Here is a 23,913-nt window from a genome sequence, read left to right as displayed (position 1 = left end):
GATCACAGCCCACAGATTCTTCCTTAGGTGCATCAAAGTCAAGTCCTAAGCTTCCTGGCCTACCTTATTCCTTGGGCTATCCCTTTTCCTTGGCTTCATCTTTGTTAGCCTCCCCCTTGTGATCATTCCCCTCATTCCCTCCCAAACTGAGCATTAGTGACCCTCCAGATTAAGTCCTGTATTATCCTTAACCTCTTCCCCAGGGCAGATAGGCCATTTTCTATAAGTCAGCCAGTCTACTAGACAATCCCCAATTACCTAATCACTATTTTTGGGAGGATAGGCTGAATACAGGTTAAAAGTATCTTTGGACTGTGAATGACTTAGCTATTCTCAACAATACAGTGATCCAAGACAAGCCCAAAGGACTAATGATGAAGCATGCTATCTGCCTCCAGAGAAAGAACTGATATTGATTGAATACAGACTGAAGCATGCAATTTTTCTTTCATTTTTTTCTTTTATTTTAGTCTTGTACAAAATGACAAATGTAGAAATATTTTACATAATTGCACGTGTAACTTATATTTGATTGCTTACAGTCTCAGGGCAGAAGAAGTAGGGGAGTGAGGGAGAGATAGAATTTGGAACTCAGGACTTTAAATAAAAAATTTTTTAAAAACGTAATAAAAACATCCTTAGTACAGGCAGCAGAAAGATGATGCTCTCAATATTAGCAAAATTCATTGAAAGCATCAGTATCATAAGAAGGAAGAAAAAATATGAAGATATAAATTTCCTAATTGTTATTCCTAGAGAATGTGATGAAGATCAACACGAGGCTCCAGGCAAGCCAGTTCATCAAATCCTCATTGAGAATAAACCCTGTGGAGCAGACCAAGACTTGTTACCTCTTAGATACTGGTCCCAGGTAGACTATAGATTCACTTTCCCATGCTCTCCTCTAGGGAGGCTGAAACCACTTGTCTCTTCTCTTATCCCCAGTTACAGCCAATAGCTGACTTTCTCCACCCCTCTGGATTACCTGACACACTAAATTATATACAACCTGTTGCATCCTCAGGAACCTTTCCATCTCCTCACTCTTAAATTTCTCAAGAAATCTCTGGGCCACTACACATGTGAAGAAGAGCAACCCACATGCTGCTGTGGGAACCTAGGGTGAGTCACACTTGTCTTTGAAAGGGAAAAAGGGATACTTGAGGTCAGGACATCCAGACATTGGAGTAAGAACAGAATGAGGACAGGGTGTTAACACCCAATGAATATTTTATGGGGGCTGCCCTTTAATATCCTCCAATTACCCTCCCCCCATCTCTGCTCCAGCTCAACATTACCTTGGCAACTGTGCCGGGTCCACAAATAACAAATACAAGCACCCACTTCCAATGAAGAAGTCACTGTCAGGATCCCGTTCAGATACCACCAAAATTTCCTTTTCTGAAGATGTTCTGAAAGAGGATAGAAGGGTCAAAGACATAACCACTTAGACTCTACCCTACCCTCTGGACTATAAATTCTGACTGAAGGGCTCAGGAGCTCCCAAAAGACTGGGAGTAGGAGTTTTCTCCAATTAAGATGACCACTGGCCCAACTCTCCAGCTGAAGAGAGAAAGTACTGAAGTGGAGAGATGTGAATCTGTTGTGATCCCATGGTTCCCAAACACAACTCATTACCACTTATTTTCACCCATGTTTTCTTATACAGAGGACATTCCAGAAGAGGATAGAGATCACCAGCCTCAGGAATAGAAGTGTTAGTGGGAGGATCCAGGGACTCAGGAACAATTCCTTAGCCCAGCCACAGACCCCTGAGGAAAGAGGAGCTCTAAGACTGAGATATGTCTTGTACTCTTTTAACTTTTCTGTCTCTATTAGCTTATAAGCAAAGCACCCCAGAAAACCCCAAATGATGTTTATTATAAGGGTTACTGGTGCTGTTGTTGGGTTAATGGGTTAGGGGAAGGGTGGAAGCACGCAGTGCTCATATCCCTTTATCTTCCCTGCTCAAACTGGCCCATAGGGCTCAAAACAAATTCCTTGCCCTGACTTTTCATCATACTTACCTCTCTCAATGAGTAAGAGAGATGTAGAGAATAAATATGATATTGTCCACAAGCCAATGATATTCCTCATCATATTTCCCAACTGGGGATTCATTGCAATAGTCTCTTTCTCACCTGAAACACATCATGCCAACTTGGGAGAATCTGGCCTGCATACTCTGTGTCCTGGCTCAGGAAAAGGCATTCCGTTTTGGTTTTTGGGAGTCCTCTTCCCTTCCTCAAGTAGAAGAAAGTCAGTTATAGAAACATCCTTCACAAGGAAAGGAGCATCCTTGTCCCTGATCAGGGAGGAGGATGGAGATCTGGCTGGGCATAGGGAGAACAGGGGCCATAGCCATACACTCCAGGCTCTCCAACCACTAGCCCCATCCCTGGCTCTCTCTAGCCCATTACCTCTTACATTCCCTGTACCCATTCTTCACCCACAGATACCTCCCCTCAAACCCCAGAAACTGTCTGCCAACCTCAGATAAAATGTATCTATTGAGAATAAAGTTAGATTATACAGAGGGGTCTACAAGGAATGTACTAATGTGATAGGCATGAAGAGGTGTTGCTTTGTATATTTTGAGGATTCAGTCAATCAGTTAGTCAATAAGCATTTTTTCAATGCCTATGATGTGCTAGGCATTGTGTTAAGTGCAGGGATACAAAAAAAGGCAAAAGACAATCTCTGCTCTCAAGGAGCTCCCAAGTCGATGGGGAGACAAACAGTAATGTGCAAATGTGCTATATTGAAGATAAACAGGAAATAGTCTTTCCTTCCTTCCTTCATCCCTCAATTCTTTTCTCCCACCCTTGCTCCCTCCCTCTCCCTTATTCCCTTCCCCCTCCTTTCTCTTTTACTTCCTCCCCTTCCATTCCTCTCCTTCCTTTCCTCCCCTTCCTTCTTTCTTCCCTCTGTCCTTCCTCCTCTCCTTCCTTCTTTTCTTCCTTTCATTCAGTTGTTTCTTCCTTCCCTAGTGATTAGCCCAGTGCTTGACACATAGGGGACACTTAATAAATGTTTATTGAATTGAATTGTTCTCACTTGGTTTTCAGCAATAATTCTATATATGTGCTGTTATTAACCCCATTTTACATATGAGCAAACTGAGGCTGAGAAGTTAAGGGACTGGCCCAGGGTCAGACAGCTAGTAAGTGTCTGAGGCAGAAAGTGAACTCTCTGACTCCAACTCTGAGTGTCCATTGCACCACCCAGCTCCTATTTAGTCACACGGTTCTCACTTCCTTAACTGTGTTCTATGGCACTTCACGTAGAGGAGTTCAAAGGGATAATGTTGCTACCAGGGACACTTTTCCTATTAATTTGTTAGCCATTAACATAATGTACATGTCAAATAAATGCAGTAGTTTCTCACATGAGAATAATATCATCCACTTTCCACATCAAAATAACATTAAGGTAGCCTATTTTGTTGCCAAATTTAGTCTTGATCTCCCACTGTGCTTCTGTAATCCCATGGCACATTCCTGAATAGGATTATGGGTTCTGTCAATGTATTCGAAAGCCCAAAACATTCCTTAGTCAAATTAGTTTGGGAACTTCTAGACTTTGGCACCTCCTCTGAGTGGTGGTGGTGGTGGTGGTGTGTGTGTGTTGTGTGTATGTATGTGCTGGCTCACTAGAAGCTGGGCAAAATGGTGCTTCTTTTACACCCCTCCCTTGCTACTTTCTTCTTTCTTCCTTGGTTTCCCCTCTTTCTGTCTCCCCCTCCCAATCTGCCCACATCCTTTCTTTTTCCCTTTGTGTTGAAACCTGAAAAATTGGCATTGGAACCTAACACAATAGTGAGAAAGAAATGAGATTAGAATCTCTCCTCTGCATAAGTAAGAGGTGTCAGGTGGAGAAGAGGAATAAGACAAACCAGCATCTTACTAGAACATACCTTTTTGGTGTGTTCTCCCAGACCTACTTAGGACTAATTTTCTTGATTTCAGACCAGAGATACAAACTCCTTTTCCACACTGGTCTAGCCCCCTGGATTTGGTTACCCTTGGCACTGTGGTGCAACATGCTGTTCATACTCTCTCAGAGGGGAAAAACAGCTTTTTTTTTTTCTCTTCAGATGGGCCTAATCAGGAGTGACCACAGGATACTAGGAGACAGGATTCAAAGTCTTGTCTCACCAGAACAAATCTATTCCCTCATTCTTATGTAATGTATAAAAAGTATGAGAGACACAATATCTGGGTAATTAATCATTTTATTAATTATGTCTAGCAAATAACTAACAAAATGAAGGTCATTTGGCCATCTCTCATAAGCCAAATATGGATCATAGACCCTATTGATGCTAATATGGCTTTGAAAGAGTGAGTATTCTGCACAGATGGCAATCAACTCTGATTAGTTAACAATTATTGAGGAGAATGAATATTATAATAAGAAGTGGACCTATTCTAATGACAGGCTAGGGGAAATGTGACTTTCATTATATCACTCTTACTCCCACGCCATCTCCAGCCCCGTCCTAGACAGAAGATCTATCCTCTCCCACCTAAGCCTAATTAGAACACAATGGGCTTCCCCTGTTTGGTGGGGTCTGAACAAGACTGAGGAGATTGTCAAATCTATTCTCATCATTGGCCCTATTTTTCAGGGGCTGATTTGACCTAGTAGAGAATGAGGAAATAGGAAGGGAAAAACCCTGGATCCCCACCATAGTAATTGGTTATTAATGTCAGAGAGCAATAATAATTTCTCTCACTTGGTTCATGCATTGCCAAAATCACACACAACCTTGTAAGCCTTCTAGAGCATAAGGACTCCAGAGATTGTCTTCTCCAATTGTCTGAAGCCTTAGAAGCAGCAAAAAAAAAAAAAAAGGCTCCATGTGGGCTAGTAAAGACATGGAGAGAGAAAGAAGAGGCAAAGGAAGGAAACCAAGAGTAGTTACTGGGAAAATTGTTAGGTAGTAAGAAATTGAACAACTTGAAAGATTATGGGAAGGAAAAAGAACAGAATGTCTCAGCTTTCAGTGATTCTCCTACTCCCTTCTTAATTAAGCCCTAGAAAACAAACAAACAAAAAAGTAGTGACATATCTGATCTCTCTCTGGGTAGGAGGGCAGTGTTGGGGATCTCATGGGGAAGTAGTTTGAAACTTCTCTGAGAATTTTGGGATTTGGAGTTTTGCTTATTTTCCTGCCCAGGGAAATATTGGAAGCTAACAGATGAGAATGATGCAACCCCAGAGATGGCTTGAATAAATCTTTTAGGAATTTCAAGAAGGAGATTGAGGCCAACACTGATTGTGGCAGATGCGGTGGAGATGGTGTTGAGCATGGCACCAGGGCAGCCAAGGTCTTCATCTACCCAAGGGAGATGGGATGGTAGCACCAAAGTGGAAGATAAGTCTGATCATTAATGAATGTCCTCCTCATCCCCAGCCATGAATCCAGGTGAATGAAGAGGTATCTTTTTTCTCCTCTCACTGTGTCTTCCCTCTTTCATTCCATCCTTTTGAGAAGAGACTTAAATCCAAAATTTCCTGTTCCATTTAAGCTGTTTTTCAATGTTTAAAAGCAGTTTGTTAAGCTTGGTTTCTCTAGATCAGGTCTGCACAATACATAGCCCTCAGGCCACTTGCAGCCCACCAAAGGATTTTGGGCAGCCTGCCACTGCCCACTCTCTCCTGTTTCTCACATGACCTGTGGCAAGCAACCATCATCAGTCTGTCTCTAGTGAACTATACTTAGAAAGTGAGCCCCTAAAACCCTAACTTCAGCCTGAAGAAGTTTAGCCTATTTTAATTTTGGCCCCTACCTACTGCCAAGTTGTGCAAGTCTACTCTAGACAAGAGAAATCAATTTCCATTGTGCCCTTGGGTTTTGTACACTCTGAAGTTGCCCCATGGGGCAGGGGTTTCAAGCTGCCCTGATAGTCAGATTGACACTTTAGGATTGGAACTGTGGGGCTGGAGCTTTACTCCAAGGCTCTTTCTTCTGGTGAGAGGGCCAGGGAAGGAAGAGCTGGGAACATGACCAGTGCTCCCCTGAATCTGAGGCACATGGAGATCAAGACTAGAGTAGCTGGCTCTGGGAACTATCGAAAATCCCATTAGGTGCTGAAATGAAAGGAGAGAGAACTCTTTCCCACTGTGCTTTCCTAAGGTCCCAGACATGCAACCTCAGTCTTTAATCTTATTCACTACCTGTGAGTGTGAGAGTGGAATGGGGGGTTGAGACCTCCCTGTAGTACTTAATGCTTTTCTTTTCATTTTTGCTATGTGTAGTTAACTATTATGACCACAGTACACTGAGTAACTCTATCCTTTGAATATGAGAAGCAGATTTAATTGACTGGCAGAAGAGATTTTAAGAACAGGTAGGGCCTCTAGAGTTATCATGTCCAACTTTGGATATTTTGATCCTGTGTATTCACTGGTGGCCCTTCCACCAGATCTCCAGCCTGGTCTCCTGCCTTGGGGAAGGGGAATAACATTATTCCTTTACCTCCAAGCACCCTTTTCCTAACCTCTTTTAGAGGACTCCACTCTAAGGGACTCCAAACCTGTAGATGAACAGAGGCACCTAAGTGGTACAGTCGATAGAGCACTGAACCAGAAGTTTTCCAAAAAAGATACAGGCCTTTCTGAGTTCCAGTCTAACTTTAGATTTACTAGCTATGTGAAGCTGGGCAAGTCACTTAACCTTTATCTCAGTTCCCTTAACTGTAAAATGGGGATAACGATAGCATTTATTCCTAGGGTTGTTGTGAGGACCCAATGAGAAATCTACAAAGTGCTTAGCAGTGTCTGGCCCACAGTAAATGATTAATAAATGTTTGTTTCCTTCTTTCCTATGGAAAAATGAAAATCTACCTAAACTCATTCCCCAATAATTAACAAACTCTGCTCTGCTCATAACCCTTCCTCATCTCAATAATTCTAAACCCTTGGTCATCATTAAAGCCCTATTCTCTGTCCCCCATGGTCTGATCTCTTATTCCCATTCCCCTCAGCTCCACCCAGTGTCCCATTCTGCAGTTACCCACTCTTTCAGCTGTCTGATATGTCTGCTCCAGAGACAGTAAACTTACTTTTATCTTCAAACATTTTCTTTCTCACTCATTCCATCTTTTGGGTCTCAGTGAGACCTGGCTCTTGATAACAGAATCTCCATGGCCACCATTTGCAACACCGGCTGCACTTTGACTTATACTCCTTGCTCCTCATTTGTGTCTCCAGATTTTCTCTCTACTACTATCAATCAGTAATCTCTCATTCTTTGAGGTTCACTCAGTCCATATTTACCACCCAATCATTTCTGGTAGTTGCTGTCCATAGACCTCCAGGACACTGCCCTTTACTTCATGAGTGCAGTGCTTGAGTCACAGTCTCTCCTCAACTCCTGCTTTCACAGTAGGGAACTTCAACATATATGTTGATAGTTCCTCAGACACCCTTAACTCCTAGTTCCTCAACTTATTCATTCCCCATGTACTCCTCTATCCCATTTAAGCCACCCACAAATATCATCATACCCTTGATCTTGCCACTTCCACAGATATACCACTTCTGTGCTGATAAGCTTTGAAATTCCCTTATCTAATCATACTCTACTGTCACTTCATCTTTCCTTCTGCCTTGTGACCCCTAACCTTACTCTTCATTCACATCATGACCCCCAGTCTTTCAGTCACTCAGTTCTCTCCCAGGCAATCGCTCCACTAGCTACACTTTCCTCCTTTCCCCAGCTTGACCTCTTGGTGAATTGGTTTAAGTCTACATTGTCCTCTTCTCCTGAGTCCCTTATCTTCTCATCCTCTTATAACTCTTGCCCTTCCATACCTCGTCTTTGGATCACTCCCACTCTTTGCTTCCTTGACTGCTACACACTGCTGCTGAAAGAAGCTGGAGAAAATTATGAAACTGTGCTGACTAGGTTCTCTACAAATTTGTGTTATATAGCCTCAACTGGGGCTTAAGCAAGGCAATTCTTTTATAATTCCCATATCAATTCACTATCCCACTCTCCACAGTGGGTCTTCCAAACATTTTTTATACTTCTTAAAGCCTCCCATGGCTCCTCCTTCCCCCCACCCTCGTAGCTGAGAACCTTGACTCATATTTTACTGAAAAAAAATTGAGGTCATTGTTGGATAGCTCTCTTTTCACTCCTCCTCCTCATCTCACACCACTTAGATGCCTTCTGCTACCATCTCCACCCTTTTCCTTGCAAAGGCAAATTTCTCTCCATTCACATGTGATCCCATTCTAGTTCAGCAGATTGCTCCCTTCTATTATCCTAACTCTCTCATGCATCTTCAAACTCTCTGTCTACAGGCTCTTTCCTTATTGCTTACAAACACCCATCCTCAAAAACCCCTCAGTAGATCCATCCATCCAGGCTATCTCTTCTCTTCTTTGGTGGCTAACTATGTCAAGAAGGTGGAGGCCATTGCCAGTTGTCCTGACCTATGTCTGGCCACTGGACTCTGATGACTCTGGAGGAGAGAATGAGGCTGATGACTTTGCAGAGCCCTGCCTCACTGAGCTCCAATTCACTTGCAAGTCAAGACACCACCCTCCTGATGATGCTGGTCCTTTTCGAGAACAAAGGAAGAACAACACTCTGTGAGTAGTAATAGCTGCCACCCTGGGGACCCAATGGAGCAGTGCCATTTGGACAATGCTGCTATTTCCTCCCTTCTCCTCCTCCTCTTATTCCTCTTCCTCTTCTTCCTCTCCCCCATTTTCCTTCTCTTCTCCCTCTGTCATATCCTTACATGTGGTTATGATTGCTTATGTTTCAGAAAGTATCTTGGGGTTTGGGAGTTGGACATTTATTCTTCTTCTCTATTTATTTTACCTTTTTTCTTTTTATGAACTGGGACATTAACTCTTTTGTCTCATGTAGTTTCCATTCATGATTTTTTTTTTTGGTGAGGCAATTGGGGTTAAGTGACTTGCCCAGAGTCACACAGCTAGTAAGTGTTATGTGTCTGAGGCCAGATTTGAACTCAGTTCCTCCTGACTCCAGGGCCAGTGCTCTATCCACTGCACCACCTAGCTGCCTCTATTCATGATTTCTTGAAATATAGCTCTGATAAATCAGGCTTTGATAAAGCCCATTGGGATTCAGATAGAGCTACTTGACTACTTCTTTACAGCCAAGTCACTCTGGCTCTTAATTGTCTTGATTGTCTGCCTCAGTTCCCTCAACTGTAAAATGGGGGTAATGATAGCATTTACTTCCTAGGGTTGTTCTGAGAGCCATGTGTGACTGGAGTGGCAATTTGCTACTGAACTGATTATTCCCTAGTCCTAGTTAATCCCTTCCCCTCTAAGGCTCCTTCCATGGTCTCATTAGCCTTCCTTTCTTGCTCCGAACTTTCAGGAACTGGACTGCACCCCTCTCTCTCCATTATTTCAGTCCCTCATTCCCTGAGTCCCCTTGGTCCTGAAGTGCCTTCAACTCTCAAATTCCTTTAGCGCTGTTTTCCTGAGGCCTCTTGTCCATTCAGAAGCATAAAGTGTTACAGGTTCTATTGGGGACCTGGTCAGAGTTTGCATTTTGTATCCATTTAGAGGTATCTGATATTGTGTGGCCTTGGGTCTCACAAAGAGAAGAGTTAATCATTGGTCCTTTCTCTCCAATAATAATAATAATGATAAAGTTTTTGTACCACAATTGGAAAATTGCAAAACATTTTACAGACATCACTTCAAATAAATCTCATAAGAATTCTGAGAAGTAGGTACTACAGGTTTTATTATTCCCATTTCACAGATGAGGAAACTGAGTATCAAAGAGTTTAAGGAATTTTCCCATAGTCACTGAGTTAGTGTCACCAGTGGGATGTGAGCCCAGATCTGCTTGATTCCAACTCTCTATGCACAAGCTCATTTATGCTCCACTCACTAGTGTCTCTCCCTCCACCCCAAATTCACACACACACACACACACACACACACACACACACACACACACACTCCCCCATCCTCCAGCAGATCCCATGGATCTCCCTGGAAGACCTGTCCCAAGCCATCAGATTCACTGGTCCATTTCTAGAGGGGAGAGAGTGGGAAATCATAGTATTATGGAGTCACAAAGAGTGATGGGACGTTGGAGACAATCAAGTCCAACAGTCCCTCCCACTCCACCACTACATCCCACTCCACACTCACCCAGTCTACACATTTTACCCCAGAAAAAAACAACCAAAAGACAGGAGACATGGAAGGTCACACATGGTATTTGTGACATTGCCTACCTTGGCACCTAGGGGAGGTCTGCTAGAGTTGGGGTAGATTCTGTGTTCTGCGTAAAGTGAAAGTAAAAATAAAGTATAGGAAGTCAAGACAGTGAGTCGGAAATGCTAGAAGCCCATTGGATAGGGATGAGTCAGGTGACAGGGCTTGAGACAGTCACCAAGTAGGCAGAACTAGAACAGTATCTGGGTCTAGAGAGGTAAAAGACATCTTCAAATGGAGGCTGGACTATTAGCAGCCCTGTTGTAAAAGAGGGGATGAGTTGTGGCCATAGGCTATTGTAAAGGGTAAAGAGAGGCTCAGGAAAGAGCAGAGTGGTTGTACAAGGCAGTTATTAGGGACAGTCTGTGAGGGAGCCTTGGACTGGTGGTCTTTGGTGCCATGGGTTATTCTCCTGGTAGATAAACTCCCTGTGGCTCTCTGTTTCCTGTTTATATTCTTTGATAAAGTAGCCTGTGGTAGGTGACTGGCCATAATTAGCTGGGCTGAGGGAGGAAGTAGCATGGAGACCAGGTCATGTGGTCATAGGATGGGGTGTGTGGGGGGGAAGACATGACCAGATGAACTGCTTATCCAAACCCACAAGGTTTCCCCTCAGAACTCTGGAGTAGAAAAGATAAAGGTGGGAAATAAGGACTTAATGGATACCTACTGCATGCCAGGCACTGCTCTAAATGCTTTACATACATTATCTCATTTGATCCCCACATCAGCTCTGGAAAGTAGATGCTATTATTATCATCCCTATTTTGTAGTTGAGGAAACCAAGGCATATAAAGATTAAATAACTTGTCCAGGGTCCCATAGCTAGTAACTGTCTGAGGCTGGATTTCAACCCAAGTCTTCGTGACTTCAGGCCCGCTGGATAGAATTATCCACTGCACCACCTAGCTACCTGTACAAACAGCTACCCCTCTGGAGAGCCTACTGGACATGGGTGGTGTGAATTGGGCATGAGCCCCAAGTGGGGTACAAAAGTAGAATTACTTCATTGGGAATAATCAGGGGCCTCTTATGATCTACTCTGGTTACAGAACACCTCACTGAAGCACAGGGAGCTGAGTTCACTCAGCAATTTTTGGAACACATGCTCTGTGTTGAAGAACTCAGTGTTTTGGAAAGATGCAGCAATCCCATAGTCCTTTTGTTGACAACAGAGGCAGAGAGCTGTTTCAAAGAGGATTGGCTACTGATCAGGAAGAGCAGCCCATTCAATAGACTTTAAAAAGAGAGACAACTTCCACTGTTGCTCTCTTCTTCCTCTCTTTTGAATTTGTGGCTTAGAATGCTCTCTTTCTGCAAATTCTCACGAAAGGATGAGAAGGGCATCTCCTAAGCCCTGTGACCTTAGCAGCAATGGTAACTGTTCACACATGACAGAATTAGTTGCCTAGGAGAGCCTGAGACTGGTTCTTGGGTTCCTCTGCTTCATGTTTCTATCCCTGAGCAAATCTGACCAATAGTGATCCTGAGATGGGCCTTTAGGAGGTCCTGGGGCCCTTGCTGGAGCTGACTGGCAGCAGAAAGAGTTTTCTGCAGCTACATCTGGCTCACAGAAGATTACCAGTGATAGGAGGATGAGGCCAGACCTTGGCAGACTTATCAGAAGACATGGGCCTTGAGGGAATTGTTTGGATGGTGCAGAGTCAAGTGGAAAGTGAAATAGCTCTTTTAAATATCAAGCTCCTGAGAGAATATAATTGGAATTATGGGTTACTTTTAATGTTTTAATTCTTTGCCAATGTACACCTATGATACTTTTCTTTTTTAAATATTTCTTTTGTGTGGAAGAAACAAATAGCTATCCTATACTGCTCCACATTTTAGACCAATTCCCTCTGTAATTCCTTTTGGGGAGACCCTAGACACGAGCTAAACTGAAGCCTTCAATGTTTTCTTCTGGGGGAAAAAAGCCCAGTAGACAAGAAGAAAGAGCCTGATACCCTTTTATGGGGAAGGGTCTGAACTGAGTCCTCCTGTAAGCCCAGAGCTCAGGGCATCCCTAGCTTCCTGGTCCAACATCAGGTCTGTTGTTTCCCATGTGGAGATAGAGATGCCTTCTTCCACTAAGGGGCTCCAGCTCTGGGCTCTTGAGCAGACTGAGTTCATTCCCAGCAGAACATGGTCCCTAGAGAGAGGGCTCAAGCTCTTTCTCACACTTGTTGACTAAAAATAATCCAATAATGACTGATACTCCATACTCCTAAAGCTGAACTTGACATCTTTCCCCTCAAAATCCCTGCCTCTTCCCAGTTTCCTTTACCAATGTTTATGAAACTGTTTCATCTTCTTTGGTTCTTTTCCTTCCCTTCATCTCCAGAAGCCATCATTAATGTTCTGTTAATTCTGCCTCATCTCCCTTCCTACATTTTACTCCTACTGTCTTCACCCTAGTATAGGCCCTTACATCTATCATTCACATCACTGCTAAAACAATATTCCTGATAAATAGTTCTGATCCCTTCACTCTACTGCTCAGTGTTCACTATTGGCAGAATGAATGTTTGATGAACAAAAAACTAAAGAGGGATGGGAATGTTCCTGTGTCTCAGGAGCCCACAGGTAACTATGGTGTTTGATATTATAGGTGGGGGAAATAAATGATCCTTTGGAGGGTCTTTATTTGATGGTTCCTAAGGGTACCATTGGGTGAAATGACTAGGAGTTAGGAGGCAGTGAATGATATTATCCTGTACTATCCCTGCTCAAACTGACCCATTGGACTAAAGGGGAATTCCCTGCCTCAACTTTCCATCATACTTACCTCTTATGCTTAGTGTGAAATAATGTTTAGTAGTGAAATAAAAAGTCAAATATCAATATCCAGATGCCAGTTATCCTCCTCCTCCTAATGCCCAGCTGGGGTATCCATTGCAACTCATTTTACTCACCTGAAACACAGCAAACCAATCCATGGCTGTATGACTTGCACACCCTGTCCTTTGACAGCACTAGGTATTCCACAAATGATTGTAGGAATCTCCTCCCCAAGCAAAAGAAAGTGTGCTATAGGGGCACCCCCACCACCACAGAGGGCAGGAAGATCTTTGGCTCTGCTCAGGGAAAGGTATAGAGACCTGCCTTTACACAGAACACAGACACAGCAAAATACTTTGGGGCTCTCAATCCCTTGCCCCATTCCTAAGTTCCTTGTGGGCCCTGCTGCTCCCTGGTCTGTTCCTTGCACTTATTCTTCCTCAAAGCAGCCTCCTCCCATATCCTAGAAACTATTTTTCAATCATAAGTCAGAGCATATCTACTGACAATGATGTTAGACTTCACAGAGGCAGCTGCAGGAAAGATATAATTTTGTTGGATGTAGTAAGGGCTATTTTGTATATTTTGGGGAGGGGAGATGCATTCTTTTTTAGATGTTTTGGGGGAAAAACCTTAACTGTAGGAGATTCGTTTTTCTATAGATAGATGAAGGATAAGACACCCAGTTAGCTAAGCTACGCAGTAGCAATAAAGGCAGAATGCCAGTGGAGACCTCATCAATGTCATTAAGAAATTTCCTTAGTTTCTGGGGATGAGCTTGTGGCTAGAGAATGAGCACCATCTTGTGTGTCTAGGATAGAGGGACTTGATAAAGAAGGGGATTCCAAATCTTCTCAGAAGGCATCCTAATGAGATAAATGATGCCTGTATGGGTGGGCAAGGAGGGACAATCTCTCTGTGCCAAGAGAGAATCAGCAGAGGCCAAGCTAGATCTAGATGGGGTGCATTTCCTCATCTGGGATGCAGTTTCTTTCTTTGTGCTTATGTCTAATTACCTTTTCCTGGTCTGTATATTATAATGGCCCATATATCATAAAATTATTTCCCTGATCCATGTAACATGAATCTGTATATTCACTTTTTCCTTCTCAATAAACAGTGGCAAAAATACCCAAAACACTGATGATCTGGAGTGTGAGGAGACAGCTGGGGAAAGGGAAAGAGGGATAGAATGGTAGACTGACCCTCAGTCCCAAAGGCAATGACAGTCAGAAAGGAAAGGAAACAGAGCATGGAGGTGTGGCAGATCTCCCCTTTCTGCCCTCCCCCTGTTGTCCTTGCTTCCTCATCTTCTTACCCTACCCTCTCTTTTTCATTTGAGGCCTTGCACTTCTCCTCATATTCTTCTCATAATATTCTAGATAATAGCGGTTCTATCATTTTATGCAATACCAGCCTGTCATTTAATTAAAATCCGCAGTAAACCCCAGTACTGCTGTTGAGAATTGGTCCAGAGCTTCATTATCAGCCTGGCCTCCCTTATCAGTAATAATGTATTCCACAGGCCCCCTGGCCTCTCCTCCCCTCAGGACCAGAATTTGCAGATCCTATTTCTATATTCCAAAGTTCAGTGTTCTCTGATTGAAGTAGTTTGGGAAGCATCAGTCTTTGATGCAATCCTTGATCCAGCAGTCTAGTAGTCATGCTGTATACTGTGTGTGTGATGGACTGCAACGGCTTGGTTAGGCCTGGAGATGAGACACCAAAGTGATTTTACATCACAGATGTGATTATATTTGTAAACTGAACCTGTGCTCTGGCCCCTTCCCGTGGACCCCAAGATCAGGCTGCTTCCCATGACACATGTGCTCTGGTGTCTTGCTAAAGGGTGTCCACAACCTGAGTCTCCCAGTTGATCCCTTAATCCCCATGATGTTAGGGAAGGGGGGAACATTCTTCCACAAAGAAAATGGCCACTGAACCAGAAGGACCTATCCATTTAGAAGGCTTAAAAAGCGAAACAACCTCCTTTTTCTTCCCCTTCCCCGCCTGAACTTATTTCTTGGAATCATTCTGGCTCTTTCAGACTTTCAACAGGAAGGGGAGAGGGGGTCTCTCCTTTTACCACCTTCCCAGCAGCAGCTACAGTGACTATATGCAGGTGACAATGGGTACATGTGCTTGCCTGAGACCAAATCTCTAGTCCTTAGTTGCTTTTTTTTTCTGGTTTTGTTTTGTGTTTCTTTCCAGGAACACAGATGATGAAGCAGCAATCATGAGATGGATGGGGATTGCCTCATGAATTCATATGGTTCACAGTCATTGAATGTTCTGGGTGCTTGTTGGCAGGAGGCACTTTCTACAATGATGCTTCTTCTCTGCAGACATGACCACCAATCAGAGGATTGGGCCATGCATGCCTGGCTGGCCAGAAGATAGCTATGTTGTTTGAGATGCTCATCCATCCTGAAAATGAAATGCCTGTCTGAGAGACCCATACATCTTCTGGATGTCTTTTCCTTCTAGGAGAACATAATAAAGATGATGGGTAACATGAGTCCTTTAAGTTTCTGTTGATGTGCCTGTGAATCCTTTCTAAGGGGTTGCTGTTTCATGGTTTAAGTATTTGTCAATGTGTGCTTGTGTCTTCTTTTCTTTAGGTGTTTCTTTTGTGGAAGAAGAAAGAAATCACTGTCTTAAACCTGATATTTACTGCACATTGAGAAACTATTAGAAATGATCCTGTCAGTGGGGCGGAGCCAAGATGGCAGAGTAAAAGCAGTGACTTGCTTGAACTCTCCCCCAAATCCCTCCACATACCTGTAAAAATGACTCTGAACAAATTCTAGAGCAGAAGAACCCACAAAAAGACAGAGTGAAACAAATTTCTAGCCCAAGACAACCTGAATGGTTGATGGGAAAGGTCTATTGTGCCATGCTTGAGAGAGGAGTGTAGTTCAGCATGGGCCACACAGGCAAAGACAGGGCCTCAGCAAAACTGGAGCAGGCCTCAGGGGACTGAATCACTGGCAGTTGTGGCAGTTTCCAGACTTCTCAACCCACAAACGCCAAAGACAACTTAGAAGGGCAGTGGGAAAGGTCTATCAGACCTTGGAGAGAGAGAAGCATGGTCCAGCCCTAGTCCTGGAGCTGCTGCCTGTAGAGCTCTCGGGCCACAGTTAGTGTGGGGATCAAGCAGCTGATCAGAGGGGCATTGCAGGAATCTCTTTGCTGGTGCTGAGGCAGGATTCTCTTGCTTTGCCTATGGTTAGATCTGGGTCACAGTTCTGGGTGGTGATCCTGGGGAGCACAGGCCAGGAAAGGAGTAAGTACCTCACTTTTGATCATACCACCTTGGAAGAACAGAAAATTTATAGGTCCTTAGAAATATCTCTGAAAACAGCTGCACAAAACCCCTGAAGCTTGGGCCAGTACATCCTCCACACTGGAAGCCGACCCCTACCTTAACAAAGCATTTAAAATTCAAGTAATTGGCTGGGAACATGAGCAAACAGTGCAAAAAAGAAGTCAGACTATAGATTCTTACTTTGGTGACAAAGAAGATCAAAACATACAACCAGAAGAAGACAAAGTCAAAGCTCCTACATCCAAAGCCTCCAAGAAAGATATGAATCAGTCCCAGGCCATGGAAGAGCTCAAAAAGGATTTTGAGAAGCAAGAGAAGTAGAGGAAAAACTGGGAAGAATTAAGTTATTCCAAATACTCTTTTTGGGCTTGTGACAATTCGATGTAATTTTTTGGGGTAGGAGTGGCTTTTTTTAACCTCACTATCTTCCTGTGAATATGAACCCAGATCTTCTTTTATACCATAGAAGCTATCTATGGTGGGGCTCTTTTTCCTTTGCTTACTCATTTTTATTTTATTTTAGTCTATTTTTAGCAGCTTGTTATTGTAATCAGGCTTTAATCCTGACTTGTGAGTGATGGTGTCCGAGGCCTGAGGTCTTCCTTACTTTTATTTTCTGAATTCTATCTAGGGGTTCAACCTCAGGCACTTCTCCTCCCCTAAGCCACAGGTAGAGCCTCCAGTCACATCCCAAAAATGTTCTTGCTTCCTGAGGTACCTCACTCACTGCCATGTGCTTGCTCTTCCTTACCCAAAGCCATAGCCTAGGATCATGTCTGGTCAGCACTGCTAGGCCTGGTATCCAGAAACAGTAGGTGTCTTTCAGTCTTCTCCCATTCAGCCATCTGATCCCTAAGCTTTTTGTTAGATGAAAGTTTGTGAGGTGAAAATTTTATGAGGTGAAATTTCTTGAGGACTAGTTTGCTTCCTGAAGGAGTTCCTTCCAGGGTCTGCTGTTTGTTGGTTCAGCAAAGTTGGTCTGGAGACGTCTGCACTTCACTCATGCCAAACTTCAGCCTCATAAGGGTCTATCTTTCCTGAGGTCCTCTCAAGGTGTCTTAGGAAGATGATTGCTTTACCCCTTTACTCTTGTTGCTGTGAGTTCATTTTGTGGTGATGTTCTGTCTATTTGTGGAGGAAATTTGGAGAGTCTGGAAATTTCTGACCTACTCTGCCATCTTCCCAGGATGCTTCATCTAGGAGTTTCTTTCAGTACATCTTTTCAGGTCAGTTCCTGGGTTGTATGAGATCAATGAGATCCTGATTGTGACTTTTGCATTTGAAGTTGAAGTGGCCCTTCATTACCTATGGATAGAGCACAGATGTTGAGGTAAGAAGGGGGTAAGTAGGGTAGAAATGTGATGGAATCATGGGATGTTAATAAAGCTCCAACTGGCAGTCCCTAAGTAGCCCAGATCATAAGGGTCCACTAGTATTTCTGCAGTTCTGACCCCTTCTATCTCAGTGTAGCCTTGATTTGTACTTTCCCCTCCACCCTCAACTCTGAACATTTCAGACCTGTATAACCCTGTATAATACTGCCCTGAACTCTGGGTTCCAGTTTCTGCACAGTTCTGGCCTTTTGTCCACCAGTCCATGTGTAGGCATCCTTCTCAGTGTTCCATAACTCTGAATTTTTCCCTGTCTTTGCAAAACTGATCCATAACTCCTGGTCTTCACACAGTCTTGACCCCCAAGTGTGACCTAATCCCCATGTAGCCCTGTGCTCCATGCTTCCTCTTCTATGTACTTGCCTAAAGTATGGAGGACTAGGACCCTTCTAAGTCTGTGTTAATTCAAATAGAATGTGGTGCATAAGACAGGACTGGAGCTCAGGGAGGGGGTTGGAGAGGGTTCAGAGGGCCCAAGGACTGCAAAAGGGCCAAAAACAGATGGTCCTAGGCCTATTTCCTCTAAACATCACCTCATGGTTCCTTTTTGGCTTATAGGGAATCTTTATGACTGGACATTTAAGTATGGCTGGACAGCTTTTGCAACATTTGTTATGCTGATAATATTATAGAGTGTATCAGTATGCTTATTCGGAACGCTTGTCACCACACACAACCAGTCCCCAGAGCTAACAATAAGGTAATTTCAGGTGGCGCCTGCATTTCACTTATTTACAACTGAATATCCCCATAGGTAGTTGATGAGGGACCAAGTTGAGCCTAGGGGACACGTGCTCAGTTGTCAGTGGGGCTAGGTTGGTATAGGAGTTTAAAAAGATGAAAAGAAAGACAACCTTTCTTCACCACAAGAAGGTCAGTGGGATGTTTGGTGGCATGGGTTAAACTGAGGAAGACTACGGACTTGCCTCAGACTGGACTGGGAAGAGGACAGTAGAAGGAGGTCAAAGAGAGGTCACTCTCCATTTCTTCTTCCCACTCTCCTTTCCTCCCATTTTCTGTAGGCCCTTTGTCTCCTCTCCTTCCTGCCATCTCCCTCTTCTCTGCTTCTCTGCTTCCTTCTAGTATCTCCCTTTTCTATTTTCCCTTTACGCACTTCTTTTCCTCTCCTCTTTCCTCATCCCTCTATCCTTTTCTCTATGCATGCTCTTCTCAAACAGATGCCTAAACACTCAGGTAAATCAACCTGATCCAGTACACAAATTTGTTTCCCTCTCTTGTTCTTGAGTGAGATCAAGGAGGCAGATGCCATGTTCAGGTCTCTAAATAGTAGTGGGAGTTTGGGGTGGGGTTGTACAGGAGGGGACACCCATTTGTCTTCTATTTCTAGGCTAATGTCTTGGGACCACCTTACCCTGCCAGGCTCCCTAGTCCTTGATTTGCTTAAAGCCCTTGACAGTGAGCTCCAACCCTTTCAATCACTCACTATCTACATTCCCTTCCTATGGTTCAAGTTTTATGGCTTATGGTGGTCAGTCACTCAGGAAATATTTTTTAAGCATCTACCATGTACCAGGCACTCTGCTAAGCCCTGGGGTTACAAAGAATGGCAAAAGACAGTCCTCACTCTCAGTCTAAGGGTGTAAACCACATGCAAACCATTACATACAAACAAGTGATATACAGGATAAATTAGAGATAATCAGCACTGGAAAGTCATTAGAATTAAGGGGGAAGAAGAATGGGTTTTCATAAGAGGTGTGATTTTAGCTGGCACTTGAAGGAAGTCAGGAAAGTTGGGTAGGTAAGATGAGAAGAGAGACGTGAAGGAGAGCCAGTGAAAATCCCTGGAATTGGGATATGGAGTGTCTTGTTCAAGGAACAGCAAGATCAGTATCACTGCATCACAGAAGACATGGAGTAGAGAGGATAAGTTATAAGAAGACTGGAAAGGAAGTGGCAGGTTATAAAGGGCTTTGAATGCCAAACAGGATTTTATATTAGATCTTCTTCCTTGCAACCTGAAACTGTTCTTCATTCTCACCATCACCACCATCCATCAATGCCTCAGTTCTTTCCCAGGCCATCACCCTTACACTAGCTATACTCTTCCATTCCCTCTGGACCCATTTGAAAACCAGTTCAACTCTCCACTTTCCTATTCTCTTGAGTCCCTTGCCCTCTTACCTTACTGCCTAACTTGCTTTGCAAAGTCTTAGGTTTGGATCACCCCCACCATCTTGTACCTTTGCTCCTGCAGTTGACAGAAGCTAGAGAAAATCACAAAGCCATGCTAAGTCCACTATATATTTGTGTTACATCGTTTCCACTGGGGCTCTTACTGCTGCAAGGCAATCCTTTTAAACTTCCCTAATTATTTCACTATTCCCTTCACCACAGTGGCTCTTCCAAACCTTTTCATCCCTCCACAGACCTCCCATGGCTAACCCTCCCACCATCCTCTCAGCTGATAACCTAGCCTCATATTTAACTAAAAAATTGGGAGACATCTCCTTTTACAAAATTTCTAAAAGATCTCTCTTCTCCCACCTTCTTCATCTTATATCACTGAGATGCCTTCTGCCACTATCTCCTCTTTCCTCACTATCTCACACATATAATTGGCTCATCTTGCCAAGGCAAACCCCTCTACATGTGCAAGTGGTCCCATTCCATTCTGTCTCCTCCCCCAGATTTCCCCCTTTATCACCCCTATTCTCTCACCTATTTTCAATCTCTCCATATCTGCTTGGTGATTCCTTTTGGCCTATGAACATAAACACGTTTCCTCCATTCTCAAAACACACCGATCAATCCATCCATTCCTGTTAGCTATTATCATATCTCCCCTCCCTTTTCAGGCTAAACTCCTTGAGAAGGCATCTACAATAGATGCCTACTTCCTTTCCTCTCATTCTTAACTCCCTACAGTATGTCTTCTCAGCTCATCAGTTAAATGAAACTCCTCTCTTCAAATTTACTAGCAATCTTCTAATTGTCATAGCTCATGGCCTTTTATCAAACTTCATCTTTCTTGGTCTCTCTGCAGCCTTTGATACTGTTGTCACCTTTTCTTTTGCCTATTGTTGTTGGTCAGTTGCTTCCAATACTTTGTGACCTTGTTTTGGAGTTCTCTTAGGAAAGATACTAGAATGGCTTGCCATTTCCTTCTCCAGATCATATTTACGGATGAAGAAACTGAGGCAAACAGGGTTTGCTCAGGGCCACACAGCTAGTAAGTGTCTGAGGCCAGATTTGAACTCATGTAGATGAGTCCTCCTGATTCCATGTCCAGTGCTCTATCCACTGCAGCACTTGACTGCCACTTTTTTGCTTAATACCCTTTTTTCTAGATTTTTGTGATACTTCTTTATCCTGGTTCTTCTCCTTCATATCTGACCAGTCACCTTCACTGGATCTTTATCTAGGCCATGTCTACTAACCATGAGTATCCTACAGAGTTCTGTTGTGGGCCTTCTCTTCTCCCTTTGTTCTATTTCACTCAGTCATCTAATCATCTCATGTGGATTCAATTATCATCTCTGTACTGTCCTCTTGTCTGTTTGCCCAGTCCTAATCTCTCTCCAGAGTCTTGTATCTCCAATAGCCTATTAGACATCTTAAAACCAATGTCATAGAAATCTTAAGGTCAATATGTTGAAAACTAAATTCCCACCTAAAATCCTCCCTTTTCCTAAATTCTCTCTTCCATTGGATGATTTTGCAACCTAAGTTAACTCCTCACTCTGTCTGACTGCTCCCTCATATTCAATCTCTTGCTAAAGCCTTTCATTTTTACTTCTGTAACATCCCTCATATATGGTCCCTTCTCTCTGACACTGCAACCACCTGGAGCAGGCCTTTATCATCTCACACCTGGACTCTTGCAAAAGTGGATCTCCCTGCCTCAAGTCTCTTACCACACTGCTCTAGAAATATATATCATCAAATTCATAAATTCTAGTGACTCACTGTTAGTTCCTGTATCAAACATACAATCCTCTGTTCGGTTTTGAAAGATCTTCCTAACTTGACCCCTTCCTACCTTTCCAGGCTTCCTTTAGCTTACTTCCCTCCATGTCCTCTGCAATCCTATGATCCTGGTGTCCTGGCTGTTCCTTGCACTCTTCACTCCATCTCATGACACTGGGCATTTCCACTGACTTTTCCCCATGCCTGAAATGCTCTGTCTCCTCACCTTAGCCTTTCTTGGCTTCTGTCAAGTCCTAGCTAGAATCTAGAGATGTTACAATCATCAGTCACTAATCACTTGGTTTCCTTCAAGTTCTAGCTAAAATCTACAGATGTCATAATCACCAGCGACCAATGCACAGGCTATGTGATTTGACACTGCACTGTGAACAGCTGTCATGTTCCCTCCTCTGCCCTAGCGCTCCCCCTTCCTGCTGCTCCTGACAACTTTTATACCCCATGCTTGTGCTGCCTTTTTAGTTTAGTCACTTTCCCCTCATCAGTAAATACCTATGGGATGGGGGCCCTTTGACTTCCCTACCCCCACCAGGTTTCATGCTCAATAATTATTCTTGTTTCTAGGTGACTACATGGAAGCCAGGGGCAGAGCTGCATCCAGCCATGGATGACTGATCTCTGAAGGATTTGCAATGGTAGATGACTGCTGAGCGAGAACAGATGATGCCTCATCAAATGTACAAAAATCATGCTATTGACCTCCCTGACTCTCTCTTCAATTCTAGCCTTGAAGCTTGAGGTCTCTTTAATGTTGCAATAGGGGAATCAGGTTGGGGCAGGGATGATTGTCCTGTTTTCCACCCAGCTACCATGTGTCTATGATTGCCTAGCCACTTCTGACTCTTGTGTGTTTATTCTGTCCTGACTTTGTCAAATAAGTTTTCCCCTGCTGGCTTTGTCAAGGACTGGGTGGGACCATGTGATTTGAAAGGTCTGAAATTCTTGAGTTCCAGTGAGCAATTGGATGTCAAAAGGGACCATCTCTGCATCATCAGAGAAGATGCCAGATGTCTGACCCAAGTTGGCATTTGATTTGACAATATCAGAGGTGAAAAGTAAAGTGCCTGCATAATGTATTGCAAACTGCCTTATAGGACACCTGGATGGTGCAGTGGATAGAGTGCTGGTTCTGAAGTTAGGAAGACTCATCTTTGTGAGTTGAAATCTGGCCTTAGACATTTACTAACTGTGGGGCCCTGAGCAAGTCACTTGACTCTGTTTACCTCAGTTTCTCATCCATAAAATGAGCTAGAGAAGAAAATACTTCAGTACCTCTGCCAAGAAAACTCCAAATGGGGTCACAGGTGTCGAACACAACTGAAGTGACTGAAAAAACAAAAACTGCTTTGCTTTGATATAGTTTAAATATTACCATTACACACATTATGTGTGTGAGGATGAGTTACTGAAGTCTGTTCTAATCCCATTGTTAAAGTATATTATGATTTGTCTATACTTAGAATTACTTTTTGTGAGTAGGAATAAACTACTTGCCCCATTCTTGATTCATATGGTACTTTAAATACCTTTGTTCCTTTCCCATTTTGGAGGAAACTGAGACTTGTAATAAATAATCTCATTTTCTTTGGCCTTCAGGGTAGGGATTTGTTAGCCAGCCAATACATGTGAAACAAGGGAACCTTCTTTTACCAAAGGCCAGGATGCACAGGACCAAACCCCAAGTCAGCTTAGTATTAAGCAAGTCGTGCTTAATACAAGACAGAGAGGGATTAGTACCCTAGCATCTGTTGTTAGTACTTTTAGGTTATACCTAGCATATCTTTACCCACCATAGTCACCTGGGGGAAAATAGTCTCATAAACCTCATGACCTTTAACTGTTCAGGAAACTACGCTCCTGTGAATATACTTGTGACCCACTGACTTGGGGGGTGGGTGGTTGGAGAGAACTCAGTGGAACTGGATATTCTTCTTCTAGGAATCATTGCTGACCTTGTCTCCCACCTTCCTTCTTTATATGGTGACCCTAAGACCAGAACACCTTACCTCCCAGTGACAGCTCTGGTTTTATCCATCTCTTGATGCGCCTGCCTGCTAATGCTCTGGCTTATTCATGTTCCATTTTAGGTCTCAGTCTTTCATTTGTAAGTGTGACAAGACTAGCAGTTTGCTGAGGTAGCTTCCCAGCTTCCTGATCAAGCTTCCCCCCTCCACAAATCCTGATTGGCCAAGCTTCCCTGACCCAGCTTCCTGGTCTTACAGCACCTCTCAGATTTGGTGGGTA

The 23,913-nt window shown here is 43.4% G+C and overlaps 1 long non-coding RNA gene across 4 annotated transcripts in view; it reads right to left on the bottom strand.

The window, feature by feature from the left end:
- Positions 1-440: 440 nt before the first annotated feature.
- The window catches only part of LOC110214305 (uncharacterized), a 45,311-nt gene continuing 21,838 nt past the window's right edge, over positions 441-23,913 (bottom strand). Inside the window, exons 3-7 of one of the 4 annotated variants that reach the window (XR_013486373.1) lie at positions 17,082-17,635; positions 13,010-13,136; positions 2,028-2,244; positions 1,299-1,412; positions 441-825 (exon numbers count right to left, since the gene is read on the bottom strand). This is a non-coding gene — a long non-coding RNA (uncharacterized LOC110214305). The other 3 variants (XR_013486372.1, XR_002326249.2, XR_002326250.2) reach the window with 3 other exon arrangements.

Source organism: Phascolarctos cinereus, unplaced genomic scaffold (genome assembly GCF_003287225.1).
Source record: "Phascolarctos cinereus isolate Bilbo 61053 unplaced genomic scaffold, phaCin_HiC Scaffold_4;HRSCAF=312, whole genome shotgun sequence".
In the NCBI taxonomy this organism is placed as follows: Eukaryota; Metazoa; Chordata; class Mammalia; order Diprotodontia; family Phascolarctidae; genus Phascolarctos; species Phascolarctos cinereus.
Note: the sequence above shows the minus strand (reverse complement) of the source record. Positions and strands in the feature narration are given on the sequence as shown.